At 48.6% G+C, this 15,688-nt stretch overlaps 1 long non-coding RNA gene across 1 annotated transcript; it reads right to left on the reverse strand.

Moving 5' to 3' along the window:
- Window positions 1–363: 363 nt before the first annotated feature.
- LOC141258185 (uncharacterized) lies at window positions 364–14,984 on the reverse strand. The gene is made up of 3 exons (XR_012318231.1): window positions 14,894–14,984; window positions 14,387–14,487; window positions 364–504 (listed from the first exon to the last, which is right to left on the reverse strand). It is a non-coding gene; the product is annotated as an uncharacterized lncRNA (long non-coding RNA).
- Window positions 14,985–15,688: the final 704 nt, after the last annotated feature.

The raw sequence follows: 15,688 nt of genomic DNA on the forward strand, positions 1-15,688 counted from the left end.
CAACACCAATAGTGTTGCATGTAATTTGTTGGGTAATCGTAAAGGTCCTTTGTCCATCATTTGATGTAAAGTAAGAAACCCTGAGCATGTTTGGACAGGCAATGCAGTTACTGCAGGGGGAAGAATCCCCATTTTGGACCCCTAGAACTGAATGCCCTTTCCAACTTTGGTCCTTCATAGCTGCTGTGGACAAGAAGATCTTTTAGGTTACATGATCTTCAGAGTGTTACACCTCCACAAGACATTGAAAGATGTTCAGATGGTATAATTGGCCAAGGTACAATCATTTCTAATGATCGGTCAATATCTGTGAAGTGCTCCTCTTAGTTGGCGCCATTTGTCATTGTAGGTAGATACAAATCTTACCTTTTGTTCAAAAAGAGTTTTTTTCTTTTTTGGCCTGAGAAGGTCAGTTATGTTCATATTAGATAATCTTTTCATGTCTCTCTTAAGGCTTCTGTTTGAGTATCCCCTTTCTTTAAATCTTGAGGATAATTTCCGGACCTGTGTGTAGAAAGAATCATCATTCGAACATATCCTGCGTGTTCTCAGAAATTGGCCAGTTGTAATACTGTTGATAAGAGGGCGAGGGTGCGAAGACGAGGCATGTAAAAGTTCACAGCAGTGGTCTTTATATAGACCTTGGTGTTGATCAGACCATCCTCCACTTTAAAAATAAGGTTAACCAAAAAGTCTATGGAATTTTTGCTATATTTACTTGTTATTCTGATATTTATATCACTTAGATTGATGGTCTGTACAAATCTTAACAATTCGTCTTCAATACTCTGCCAAATTAGCAGAATATCATCGATATATCTCACCCAAAAAAGGACTTCCTCAACAGAGGCCGTTCGAATAGTAAAGAAAATTTTCCTTTCCCACAGCCCCAGGAAGATATTGGCATATGCGGGTGCAAAAGCCGCCCCCATAGGCGTCCTTTGGAGCTGTACGTAAGGGACATCTTTAAGAAAAAAATTGTGACTGACGGCAAAGTCCAGGAAAGTAAGTAAAATGTGGTAAATTCAGGGTCCAGATTGGTCATACACAGGAATGTCCTCACAGCCTCAATGCCATCCTGATGTCTTATAGAAGTGTATAAAGATTCGATATCCAATGTAACGAGACACATGTCATTATCCACATGAATATTTTCCCCCTTATCAAAGGGGTTTTCCCACGAACAAAAGTTCCTTTTAATCAATGACTGTGTCTGACCGTGTACCTAACATGGTCTGTTCATACCATAGCTCCTGGGCAGGGGAGAAAGCAAAAGAGTATACAGACATTACAGCAGGGGATCACAGCTGATTCTTTCAGTGAGGTAAAAAATTTTCCCTCCCTGTTTTTAAACAATGTTTTACTTCAAAGAAAGAATCAGCTGCAATCCGCTGCTGAAATGTCTGTATACTCTTTTGCTTCCTCCCCTGCCCAGGAGCTGTGGTATGATCAGACCATGTTCAGTACACGGTCAGACACAGCCATTGATTAAAATGAACTTTTGTTCACGGGAAAACCCCTTTAAGGACATCAACAGTGTCTCTCAAATAGGACGGTAGTGTTTCAACCACCGGTTTAAGGAAATGATCCGGGTACTTTTCGATGGCCTCGCATAAACTCCCGTTTCCAGACATGATAGGGCGTCCTGGTGGTGATGACATGCTTTTATGTACTTTAGGGAGAAAATATAGGCATGCGGCCCCAGGAAATTCTGAAAGGAGACTGTCCCTAACTTCTTTTGTAATGACTCCATATTGAGTCTTGTTGTCTTCAGGGGTCGTAACATGACAGTACACTCCACCACTCTTAGGGTGCTTCCACATTGCGATCTGTGTCCCTGTCGGGGCATACGTCCTAAAATTCCCCGCAGAACGGGATCTGGACGTATGCTGTGAAGGGGACCATAGACTGCAATGGTGACGGCAGAGCGAACGTGCGCTCTGCCGTGCACTTTTTTCGGGAGTGTATGTCCACAGGAGGCGGACACTCAGACGCCGCAGCCTACGTCTGAGTGTCCGCCTCCCGTGGGCGTACACTCCCAAAAACACACGTTCACTCTGCCGTCACCATTGCAGTCTATTGCCCCCGTCACAGCATACGTCCAGGCCCCGTTTTGCGTGGAATTTTTAGGACATATGCCCCGACGGGGACACAGAACACAATGTGAAAGCACCCTTACACATCTGAAGCAACTCCCTAGTATATAGCTATTGACAAAATAGCTCCTTTTCTGCCAGAGTTGTAATTTGATGCTCCTGGGATCAAATACAGAAATTGTTACAGGGCCCCACTTACAATGTGCCATTCATAATATTGTGTTTTTATATTTAGCAAAGGGGCAATATGGCTCATATGCAACTGTTACTTTCGCAGTCCATTTAGCTATATACTTTCTAAATCCCTGTAGCCTGCAGAATTTTACATTGAAGATAACTGAAGTAATGGGGTACTGAATGCCTGATGAGATGCTAAATAAACTAAAGGTATCAGAGACAATTTATTTCAATTGCACATTTGCAGTCTCCCCCTTTGTATACAAACAATAAATATGCCTCCAAAATGAGAACAACTAACGTGCGAATGTAACGTGGTTCGGGGCAGCAGTCGTGGATGAGGGGAGCATCATCCACATTCTGCCACGCTACAGGAAAATGTGGGACTTGGCTAGGTATGTGCTGCTGTTACGTTGGCGATACGGCTCTGCAGACCGCATACTATCGTTTGACTTGGCAGGCCAGGACCAGATGAGATACAGATGAATGAGTGAGACCAAAGTCCAAAAACAAACTTTTCTTTACTTAACAAGAACGTGATGAGATATATACATCAGATAGGATGCTCAACACTTCACAAATGCTTTTTCTGCATTCTCCTCAAAGAGAAACATTACCTCTTAGATCCCAGTCTTAAAGGGGTTTTCCTATGAACAACGTAGATTTGAATTAATAGTTATTGGGATTAAAATAAGTTCCATAATTTGCACCAAGCTCAGTACAGCGATCAATTGCAATTTCAGGTCAGCCCTATATACAATTGTATTGCAAGGATCTACAACTTCCAGTATGTTCTTAACAATTGTAAAAAGATACTGGGAGTTGTTGTTACCAGCCATTATCAGACTGCGGACCATACAGGACCATACAGGAACCACAGTACTGATGAGACATAGTATCACAAATAAACAATTATATTCAGGTACCTTATAGGTGACATCTGCTCTGATTAGTTATTTTTTTCTTCTCCATCTTGTCCAGATGCCATCATGACCCTTGACATCCACAGCTCATCGCTATAGAATTCCCTCAAATAACAGTGTCATTATAATGCTTCTGAATAAAAATATCAGCCCTATACTGTGCACCTGAATAATTACCCTTCACTGTGCTCCTTGCACAAAATATGTCCTGTACACTGTCCCTCTTATGGTCCATGGCCTCCACATTCTCCTCTCCTTTCCATACTGGACCACCTTTTCACAATGTCCTATCACACTGTGTCCACCTATACTGTCAAGTCACTATAGTATGCCCTTGTCCCATACTCACCCTCCTCAGCATACTGTCCCCTCTATGCTGTGCCCTCACACTGTTCCCCATGCTGCCCCCTCTCTATACTGCCTTACACCAAACTACCTAGCCATTATACTGTGCCCCCGCATCACATTCCCCCTCCTTGGCATGCTGTGCCCCTATGCCCCTTCTCCCCTGCTTAACTCCCACACTACCTAGTATCTATAATATGCCCCCTCATACTTTTCTCCCCCAATACTGTAACCTCATGCTATTTCCCTCATTACTATCTCCTCACATTTTTTTCTCCCACCATACATTCCCCCTCCCCATGGTCTCCTCACACATTTCCCTCAGCCTCACTCCACATACTGTCTCCTCACACATTTCCTCATATTCATACTGTCTCCCCACTCATTTTCCCCTTGCCCATACTGTCTCCTCAATCTTCCAAACGTCTTGGCCCAAGCACTCTTTACTGTCAGATCACAATAAATTGCATTATAAATAGTGTTGAGCGAGCACTAAAATGCTCGGGTGCTCGAAGCTCGGGCTGAGCTCGCCGTGATACTCGGGTGCTCGACCCGAGCAACGAGCCCAATGTTAGTCTATGGGAGACTCGAGCATTTTTGCGGTGGCACCCCCGGCAGTCTTTTAAAAGCCTAACAAGTGCCCAAAACGATAGTGACAGTGCTCAAATGACATGGGGACAGCATGGGGATTGCCCCAGGAAGCATTTCTGACCCCCAGGTCACTGCTGTCAACAACGTGGTCAGAGGTATTAAGCCACTTTTACGGGCTCACAATAAAACGCTCAAAAACGAAAGTGAAACTTTTTTCCTGTGAAATATGTTAAGGAACATCCTTTCCAGGGAAAAGACTTGTGTATAAGTTAAAATAAATGACCAAAAACAAAAATACTCCTCCACACCTTCGGCTATGTTCACAAGTAGCATTTTTTATGCGTTTTTGCACTTTTGTATTGCTTTCAACTATGACAAATGCATTCACCGGGAAATGTCATTTTAACATTTTACAACCTTATCTGGCCATGTGCTGTGTGACACATGCATAAAGTGCTGAAAAGACATGGGAACAGCATGGGGAAGACCCCTGGAAGCATCTCTGACTCCCAGGTCACTGTCTAAAAGTGTGCCCATCATAAGTGATCCTTGCCGCATCAGAAGATGCAGACTTGCAACTATCCCCATGCAAGTTCTAGTCCCAGGGCAGTGTTCAATTGTACCTCCCCCATTCCTTGCAATACAAGCGCAAGTATGCAGCCTGCCACCCACCCACCCCCAGGCTGCAATACCATACTGCTTGCTTGCTTGAACTTGAAATTGGGCCTTTTAGGCATGTGGAGGCGGAATCCGGCCACCACGTCATGGCTGTGTTGGCGGCCTGGAATCCATACTCAGTCCCCAGCCGCCCGGCGGCCGGGTGTCCATACTCGGTCCCCAGCCGCCCCACGGCCAAGTGTCCACACACGGTCCCCAGCCGCCTGGGGGCAGCCGGGTGTCCATAAACAGTCCCCAGCCGCCCCTATTTCTCCTTGGAACATCCCCCCACACACTTTTCTTAGCCCGGCCTGCTTTAGGCAGCATTGGACGAGCCCACCAGAGAACCAGACTCCTCCGGTGGGACCTGACTTCTCCATCGGTGGATTTGAGAGTGCCAAGGTGAGGAGCATGATGATGATGACAGAAGTTAGCATCTGCTATGTTTTCTTTTAATGCAAGTGTAAGTGTGCAGCCTGCCACCCACCCACCCCCAGACTGCAATTCCATACTGCTAGCTTGCACTTGAAATGGGGCCTTTTAGTTTGGAGGAGGCCGAAGCTGGCCACTACCTCATGGCTGCTTCGGCAGCGAGGTATCCTTACTCAGTCCCCAGCCGCCCCTATTTGTCCTGGTGTGCCTTATACATAAGATTAAGCGCGTATACCAAAACATTACCTGTGCCCTCCCCAGTGCATTTAGTGGGAAGGAGAGCCTATTCCGCTGTAGTGTGTGCATGCCAAACCCCTGTTCATGGTACATGCCAAGATGCCTCCCACCTTGCACCTGTCGTTGCAGACTTGCAACTATCCCCATTCAAGTCCTTGTCCCAGGGCAGTGTTCAATTGTACCTCTCCCATTCCTTGCAATGCAAGCGCAAGTATGCAGCCTGCCACCCACCCCCAGGCTGCAATACCATACTGCTTGCTTGCTTGCACTTTAAATTGGGCCTTTTAGGCATGTGGAGGCGGAATCTGGCCACCACGCCATGGCTGTGTCGGCGGCCTGGTATCCATACTCAGTCCCCAGCCGCCTGGTGTCCCCGCTTGCTCCCCAGCCTCCAGGGGGTGGCCGGGTGGCCATACTCGGTCCCCAGCCACCCCTATTTGTCCCGGTAACCTTTCCCACACTTTTCTTAGCCTGGCCTGCTTTAGGGCAGCATTTGCCGAGCCCACCGGACTATCAGACTCCTCCGGTGGGCCCTGGCTTCTCCATCAGGGGAGTTGAGAGTGCCAAGGTGAGGAGCATGATGAGGATGATAGAAGTTAGCATCTGCTTTGTTTTGTTGTAATGCAAGCGCATGTATGTAGTAGCGGCTAGGCCTGAGGTGGTCAGCGTTTTGGCGCATATCCTACCTCCTCCGAGGATAGCTGTATGTTTTCCTGCTACTATCCAAGTTCTATGACTCCCGTTAAAACAAAGCTTCAGGTGATAAATGATGGATGAGGTAGTGGCAAAGGAGAAAGAGCAGGAGGAACAGGGACCATTCACATCAATATCAGGCCAGTCAACCAGATATGTCTTGTAGGATATGTTTCTGTAACAAAAGGAGCGGTTCGGCTGCACAGTTATAGGGCATACAGTGAGTGCAATGCCTACCAAAAATTTCGAGGCACTCCAATGCCCCTTGGAAATGACATGGAGGTCAGAGGGCGTTAACTAAACTTTTTTTTCCATTTATAGCAACTGGGTCTCCTGTGCACTGTTGGCCTAAGCAGTGAATGGAAGGCTTTCCAAAAATTATGAGGAACAGCAATGCCCCTTACAAGAGCCATGTGTGGCACCCCAGGTGTCTGGTCACCACAGTAATAGAGATATTACGTCGGAGAGCAAGTGGGAGGTTTACTGGTCAGGATCCCTTAAACATGGAACATCCTCCTGCCCCAGTCCTGGGAGGGGAGAATTCTGCCCTTATAAACTGGATCTGGGGCGGGGTTGAGTGAGTCAGAGAACAGAGAACAGTCAGAGTCAGAGTGAGAGCAAGGGAAAGTAACAGCAAGGAGCTCTGTAGGAGCTAGGAGCTAAAGACGAGGGACTGGAAGCTGAGCAGAGCTCGCCCTGGCAGAAGACAATAGGAACCGGACACAGGAGTCCGAGGCTGTGAGGACTTATATATCCAGCAGCAGAAACCAGCCGGCAGGGGATTTCAGGTCCTCTGGCCATAGAAGCCCGGAGGCTCAGTCACAAGCAAGGGACCAGCACCGTCGTCGTGGAGCGGAGGCTAACAGAAGGCCCCAAGTCACCAGCCATACGGGTGAGCACTACACGGTACACTCAGGGACGTGGGCTACTTCTACCCGCTTACAGCAAGGTAGCCAGGAAGAGTGCAGACAGACGGGGAGGCCTACAACTCCACCTGGCCAGGGGAACTCCTGCTTGCTCACAGACTGACCATGCCTCTTATGCTAGCCAGTACTCCCGGGAGGGTCTACCTTATAATCATCAGTAAAGACCCTGAACTGCACTGCAAAGACTCTGAATCATTCCTGCTGCGCTCGTGCACCATCACCCCCATCATCCACACTCACTGCCCTGAGGCTATACTCCTCCCGTGGGGAGTTATCCCATTCTCTTCTGCACACACAACACCAGCCTCAGCGGTCTGCCTCGCAGCGGTGGTACTCTCTGACCGCAATCCACGGGTGGCGCAGTCGGACAATTAACCTCAAAACCTAAGAAAGACTGCCACTGGTTTGACCAGCCTGAGCCACGGGACCGGGTCACCGCCACGGAGACTACAGACCCCAGAGACCCGGCACCGGGTATCCCACACACGTGTACACACGGCCCAGGGGGCGCATCACATGCAGTACAGCATATTACAAACATAAGTCCCATTATTGGGGAGTGGGTGTCCCATAGTATTTGCTTATGCCTTGCAAGCAAAAGCTGCCAAAAATTAGGACGGAGCAACTTGCAATGCCCCTTACAAGAGCCATGCAATACAGCATATTACAAACATAAGTTCCATTATTGGGGAGTGGGTCTCCCATAGTATTTGCTTATGCCTTGCAAGCAAAAGCTGCCAAAAATTAGGATGGAGCAACTTGCAATGCCCCTTACAAGAGCCATGCAGTACAGCATATTACAAACATAAGTCCCATTAATGGGGAGTGGGTCTCCCATAGTATTTGCTTATGCCTTGCAAGCAAAAGCTGCCAAAAATTAGGACGGAGCAACTTGAAATGCCCCTTACAAGAGCCATGCAGTACAGCATATTACAAACATAAGTTCCATTATTGGGGAGTGGGTCTCCCATAGTATTTGCTTATGCCTTGCAAGCAAAAGCTGCCAAAAATTAGAACGGAGCAACTTGCAATGCCCCTTACAAGAGCCATGCAGTACAGCATATTACAAACATAAGTCCCATTATTGGGGAGTCGGTCTCCCATAGTATTTGCTTATGCCTTGCAAGAAAAAGCTGCCAAAAATTAGGACGGAGCATCTTGCAATGCCCCTTACAAGAGCCATGCAGTACAGCATATTACAAACATAAGTCCCATTATTGGGGAGTGGGTCTCCCATAGTATTTGCATATGCTTTCCAAGCAAAAGCTGCCAAAAATTAGGATGGAGCAACTTGCAATGCCCCTTACAAGAGCCATGCAGTACAGCATATTACAAACATAAGTCCCATTATTGGGGAGTGGGTCTCCCATAGTATTTGCTTATGCCTTGCAAGCAAAAGCTGCCAAAAATTAGGATGGAGCAACTTGCAATGCCCCTTACAAGAGCCATGCAGTACAGCATATTACAAACATAAGTCCCATTATTGGGGAGTGGGTCTCCCATAGTATTTGCTTATGCTTTCCAAGTAAAAGCTGCCAAAAATTAGGACGGAGCAACTTGCAATGCCCCTTACAAGAGCCATGCAGTACAGCATATTACAAACATAAGTCCCATTATTGGGGAGTGGGTGTCCCATAGTATTTGCTTATGCCTTGCAAGCAAAAGCTGCCAAAAATAAGGATGGAGGAACTTGCAATGCTGGAACCCTGGTGGTATAGTGGTGGTGGAGGCTGAGGATAAGGAGAAGAAGATAAAACAGCCGAAACGAGGAAGCGTATACCCATGTGTGGGTGTGAAGCGGTGCATGTGAATGCACCTCCCGAAATAACACAGTGGATTTGACTTTATGTTACTCTGCTGTCATTTGGTGGTGATGAGAAGTCTGGCCCAATCCAGCCCTTGTTCATTTTGATAAGGGTCAGCTTGTCAGCATTGTCAGTTGACAGGCAAGTGCGCTTATCAGTTATAATTCCCCCAGCGGCACTAAAAACACGCTCCGATAACACGCTAGCGGCAGGGCAGGCCAGGACCTCCAAGGCGTACAGAGCGAGTTCATTCCAAGTGTCCAGCTTGGATACCCAATAATTAAAAGGCACAGAGGAATCACGGAGGACGCTGGTACGCTCGGCAAGGTACTCCCTCACCATCTTTTGAAACTTTCCACTCCTTGTGAGAGTACTCCGCGCCTCAGGGCCTGTAAGCTGGGCGGGTGTCAGAAAACTGTCCCAGAATGTTGACAGTGTTCCCCTGCCTCTGCTGGATTGGAGTTGCATCTCTCTCGCCTGTACGCCTTGGTTGGGCAACGAACTGTGACCTCTGCCGCTAGCGTGTTCAGATGGGAATTTTTTTAACAGTTCTGCAGCAAGGGCCTTCTGGTACTGCCCCATTTTTGTAGACCTCTCCACCTCAGGAATAAGAGAGTGAAAGTTCTCCTTGTAGCGGGGGTCTACAAGTGTCACCAACCAGTAATGACTGTCACCCAACATTTTGACAACGCGAGGGTCACGGTTAAGGCAGCGTAACATAAAGTCAGCCATGCGTGCCAGACTGGTAACGGGCAAGATTTCCGTGTCCTCACCAAGATGACGACTGACCATGCTCTCCTCCTCCTCCTCCTCCTCTTCCTCCTCCCCCCTGTCCTCAGGCCACCCACGCTGAACCGACGGTATGACACTTGTACAGGTACTACCGTCTACAACGCATGATAGCAGCTCCTGTTCTTCCTCCTCCTCCTCCTCCTCCTCCTCTCCCTCATTGTCCCCCAATGCACGTTGGGATGAGATGAGGCTGGGCTGTGTGTAATCGCCCGCTACGGCTTCTTGATCCATCTCATCATACTCTGGCTGCAATGCCTCCTCTTTAATTCTCTGCAGAGAGCGTTGCAAAAGACAGACAAGTGGGATGCTGACACTAATGATGGCGTCATCGCCACTCACCATCTTGGTGGCCTCCTCAAAGTTTGTCAGGATGGTACATATGTCAGACATCCAGGTCCACTCCTGAGGTCTTATGTGTGGAGTCTGACCTAAATATCGACGGCCTTGTTGCAGCTGGTACTCCACAACTGCTCTCTTCTGCTCACAAATCCTTTGCAACATGTGGAGGGTAGAGTTCCAACGTGTAGGGACATCACACACCAGTCGGTGTGCTGGAAGCTGCAAACGCTGCTGCAACACAGCAAGGGCGGCGGAAGCTGTAGCCGACTTGCGAAAATGAGCTGACAGGCGGCGTACTTTCACGAGCAGATCTGGCAACTCGGGGTACGATTTAAGAAACCGCTGAATCACGAGGTTAAGCACATGAGCCAGGCATGGTACGTGTGTGATCTCACCTCGCCTCAGAGCCGCCACCAGGTTACAGCCATTGTCACACACGACCATGCCGGGATGTAGGTTCAGCGGTCTCAGCCACAGATCTGCCTGCTCTTTCACAGCTGTCCACAACTCACAAGCAGTGTGAGGTTTATCACCTAAGCTTATGCGTTTCAGCACAGCCTGTTGCCGCTTGGCGGAGGCAGTACTGCAATGCTTCCAGCTTGTAACTGATGTGGTGATATCTGAGATGGAGGCTGAACATGAGGAGGAGGAGGAGGAGGAGGATGCGCAGGAGCTGTACACTGTGGGGGCAACTCTGACTGACATAGGGCCCACAATCCTCATTGTGAGGAGGATGTGTTCCGTCCCAAGGTCCGACTGGGTCCCGGCTTCCACTATGTTTACCCATGCCGTCAGAGAGATGTACCGTCCCTGGCCACAAGCACTTGTCCACGTGTCCGTTGTCAGGTGGACTCTCCCAGTAACTGCGTTGTTGAGGGCACGGCAGATGCTTTGGGACACGTGCTTGTGTAGTGCGGGGATGGCACACCGGGCAAAATAGTGTCGGCTGGGGACCGAGTACCGAGGGACGGCCACCGCCATAAGATTGCGGAAGGATTCCGTCTCCACCAGCCTAAAAGGCAGCATTTCCAACGCAAGCAGTCGTGAAATGTGCGAATTTAGGACTGTGGTCTGTGGGGCGTTAGCTGCGAATTTCCGCTTTCGTTCAAAGGTCTGGGATATGGACAATTGAACGCTGCGGTGGGACGTGGACGTGGACGTTGATGCTGTTTCTTGAGAAACTGCCATAACAAGTGAAGACTGAGAGGACGGGGCATCTTTACATGCAGTATGGACAGGGGATTGCCTTGCACACACAACAGGGGGTTCTGTTGCACGCACAACAGTGGAAGAAGCAGTGGTGACACCCGCTGACACTGGTCGTGGACCCTGGGTTTCGCCCCACAAAGTCGGGTGCTTTGCTGCCATGTGCCTGATCATGCTGGTGGTGGTCAGGCTGGTAGTTTTGTCACCCCTGCTGATGCTGGCATGGCAGGTGGAACATATGGCCTTTTTGGGGATATCAGCAGAGTCTTTAAAAAAATTCCAGACTCTGGAAGACCTACCGCTTGTACTGGCAACGTCCCTCGTGTTGGTGTTACGGGGAACGGTTGCCTGCCTTCTGTCTGCGGCCACCACACTGCTTCTTCCTGCCTGTTGGGGTACTCTGCCTCCCTCCCCCTGTGTGCTGCTGGCCTCACTCTGCATGTCCTCCTTCCACGTTGGGTCAGTTGCTAGATCATCCACCACCTCCTCCTCTTCCACTTGCGCACCACGATCCTCCTCCTCACTTCCTGGCTATTGTGTCTCGTCATCGTCCACCTCTTGTGACAGATTGCCAACGTCGACTTCCTGTGGCCGTGGCTGTTCAAATATTTGGGCAACATGGGATCTCCTCTTCCACCACTTCAAGCGTATCAGGCGAGGGGCCCAAATATGGAAATGGACCAGTGAACAGCTCTTCAGAGTGTCCAAGTGTGGGATCACTTGCTGTCTGACGACACTCGGCATGGTGGGAGGAAGGAGCATCAGGGTGAGGAGGAGTATGCGGTCGAGACTCACGGCTACTAAGAGTTGACCGTGTGGAAGACAGACCGGAGGTGGTGGTGCCCAGGTAACTGGAAGTATTATCTGCTATCCAATTAATAACCTGTTCACACTGATCAGTTCTCAATACTGGTGTTGTTCTGTGCTTCCCTAGTAATTCGGTCAAGAAGTGGGAGCGAGAAGATGTGGCTGTTGGTTGTGGCACATTTTCACCTTGGCCACGGCCCCATCCTCTGCACGAACCATCACCTGAACGTCCACTTCCACGTCCCTTGCCACGCGCCTTGCCCATTGTAAATGAAGTAAAATAGCTTACACTTGCACTATCAATGGAAAAAGGGTAATAAAGAGTAGATTAGAACCGTGGAAGAGGAAAAGCACAGTTATTGTTTACTGGGGTATACCACACTTTTTTAAATAGAGATATTTGCGGCAGAACAGTGAGCGACACACTCAAACTGCTTTTTTTTTTAGATACCAAAGGCCCAAAACTGGATAGTACAGCGATTTGACCCGTGGAACTGCGAAACCACACTGGGATGTTGGGCCTACACAAGACTATTTTCAACAAATATATTTTTGTGTCACAACAGTCAGGAGACACTACTGTTTTTCTTTACGGAAAAATCTACCAAAAGCTGAATAATAGAGATTTTTTACAGTGGGATGGCAAAACCACAGTTATTGTTTACTGGGGTATACCACACTTTTTTAAATAGAGATATTTGCGGCTGAACAGTGAGCGACACACTCAAACTGCTTTTTTTTTAGATACCAAAGGCCCAAAACTTGATAGTACAGCGATTTGACCCGTGGAACTGCGAAACCACACTGGGATGTCGGGCCTACACAAGACTATTTTCAACAGATATATTTTTGTGTCACAACAGTCAGAAGACACTACTGTTTTTCTTTACGGAAAAAACTACCAAAACCTGAATAATAGAGATTTTTTACCGTGGGATGGCAAAACCACAGTTCTTGTTTACTGGGGTATACCACACTTTTTTAAATAGAGATATTTTTTTTTGGGGGGGGGGGGGACACCAAAAGGTTAATAAGACGGGTATTTGTACAGTGTGAAGGAGGAAAAAAAAAGGAGGATTTAGATGAAAAAAAAGGATTTTTCCTGGCCCCCGACACCTGGTGCTAAGTCCAGCAATTTCAGCAACAGGAGCACACAGGACTGTAATGCAGCGTTTGCTGGTATAACCACTGTGTCTCCTATACAGCCTGCCTGCCTGGTATCTGGGATGGATATTAGTCCTGAAAAGGACTGTTTGTTTGTTCTGGCAGCCTTTACAGACCCTACACTAACTATTTTGCAGTTTATCTCTCCCTAAATCAGCAGCGCTGTCCCTACACTGTCTAATCCGGAGCGACTGTGTCCAAGATGACGGCGCCCGGTTTTAAATACTCGAGGTGACGCTGTGCAGCCAGCCAATCACTGTAATGCCACAACCAACATGGCTGCAGCATTACAGTGACTGGCTGGCAATCCCTGCATGTTCATTGGCTCTGTAAAGAGCGCCAAACATGCAGGGCGGAGACCCGAGCTCCTGCCCGAGTAACCCGGAAATGCTCGGTGCTCGCCGAACATCCCGAGTAGTGTGATGCTCGGGCGAGTACCGAGCAGTGTCGAGCATGTTCGCTCAACACTAATTATAAATTTTCAATTATTTCAGCTCCATTGGAGTTCTTACCATACCTACGTTCACTGGACCTATGGGTTGCAGGTGAGTGACGTTAGCAGCGTTATCGGATGACCTGGTCACGATGCTGACATTACCTTGACCCGGTAGTGCTAGCAGGCAGGGCTTCAATTGCACCTGAAAGATGTGAGTGCAATTGAATTCAGGGAGCCTGCATGTTACACTTTCTCTGATCCAGCTGTAGTTTTCATAACCAGCTCAGAGAATGATCAAATCCCATACCAGGGGGTGGCAAAATGCAGCTGCTTGAAAGACACCTCAGACCATTGCATCAGGTTGAATAAAGGCACCCCCAACTGCTGTACCTGGGTCAAATGCCTCCAGTCGCCCCCCCCCCGCCGCCTGGAGTAGCATAGTATAGTATAGTGATGTCCTGTAGGTCAAGGTTGATCAGTCAGTGCAGGATTCCGTATGCTGATGTCTGTGGTCACTCTTCTGGGGCTCAGTGTGATTTCTTGCAGGAGTCTGAATTTTCCAGCAGATCTGGTGATGCTGGAGCTGGAGACCTGGCACTAACAGTGCCACCTGATCTGCAGCAAAGCTCAGACTCCTGCAATAACTCACACAGAGCCCCAGCAGAGTGGCCGCTCGTAAAGGGGGGGCGTGGTAGTCAGTGGAGAGGGGTGCTATCTTATCTTCCTCACCCCGGCTCGCTACAGAAATATGGGGACTTACTTGTCCCTGGGTGTGTGTGATGTGCTGTACTTGGTGCTGTACTTGGTGGAAGTCTCTACTCTCTGTCATGCTCGGTTCTGGTGAATGCAGTTCTTCTGAGCCTATAACGAGAGATGACACAGCACTTTGAAAATAACACAATTTAGTTTACTTTACCAGCATGACCTTGGAAAACAGGGGATTACAGATACAAAGCAGTTTGTATATCACGGCACTTGAAGGTGTTAAGATACAGTCACAGTCCAGACACAGTGCTCCTCACTGTGTGTCTGAGCCCTAGGGGAAAACTGGCTCTGGAATTACACGTGGGGAAGCTCCTTCTTCACCCCACGGCTCCCGCTGCCTGGCTCTATCAGGGACCACCTTGCTAATGTGGCTGCCCTAGTCCTGACACGTTCAATAATGCCTACTGGCTGAAAGAGGCCAAAGTCCACAAACTGACTTATTGAGCGCAGACTGTACTGTAGTGTGCCCGTTGCTGCTAATCCTCCATATTCCCACACACACCCGTCCTTGTTCTTTCTCTCTTGCTCCTGTCACGTCTGTCCGTACTGACTGTCACTTCTTAACCTACTCAAAATGGCGGAACTCAACTCCCAGTCATCCCTCTGTCTCAAACTGTCACTGGGGGGCGGACCAAACTAGTTAACCCTGCGTACCCCAACTGACATACAGGGTACAGTAGTATCAATATGCAACACTGCTGCCACATAATGGCCATATCATAAGCAATACATTTTATGATGACTATACTACACAGAATTACTAAAACAGCTTTAAAGGGAAGTGAGAATCCTCTACCACTCCCTCACACGCTGACCTGACTGTATGGAATCCTATTTGAACTTATCAGGAGGTCACTAGCGTCCTGCTACCCCTTCATTCTAGACATCATTCCCCGACACTGTGATTGATGACCTCATATTTACCGCCATCCACTGAGGTCTCTAATCCATGAGCTCCTCTCCGGCAGGATCAAGCAGCTCCAGGCGTGCTGTGTGACGTCACTTCTACAGACGCAGCACAAAGCTTGCAGTGCAGTGTGCGTGTCTGCCTCCCTGTGATGTGGCCAGGCCGGCATCTAACTACATTCAAAGGTACAGTGTGGTCCCCCAGTGGCTCTGAACAGCTACTTGGGGACCGGTCTGGGGGGCAAATGCCCCCCTGTGCCCTGGCCCAGCCTGTGTGTCTGATTGTGCAGGAACATGGTCTGATCATACGACAGCTCCTGGGCAGGGAGGAAGCAAAAGAGTATACAGACATGACAGCAGGGGATCACAGCTGATTCTTTCTTTGAGCTAA

The sequence above is a fragment of the Phyllobates terribilis genome, unplaced genomic scaffold, assembly GCF_046119375.1.
Source record: "Phyllobates terribilis strain yellow unplaced genomic scaffold, ASM4611937v1 Scaffold_3__8_contigs__length_932513732, whole genome shotgun sequence".
Taxonomy (NCBI): Eukaryota; Metazoa; Chordata; class Amphibia; order Anura; family Dendrobatidae; genus Phyllobates; species Phyllobates terribilis.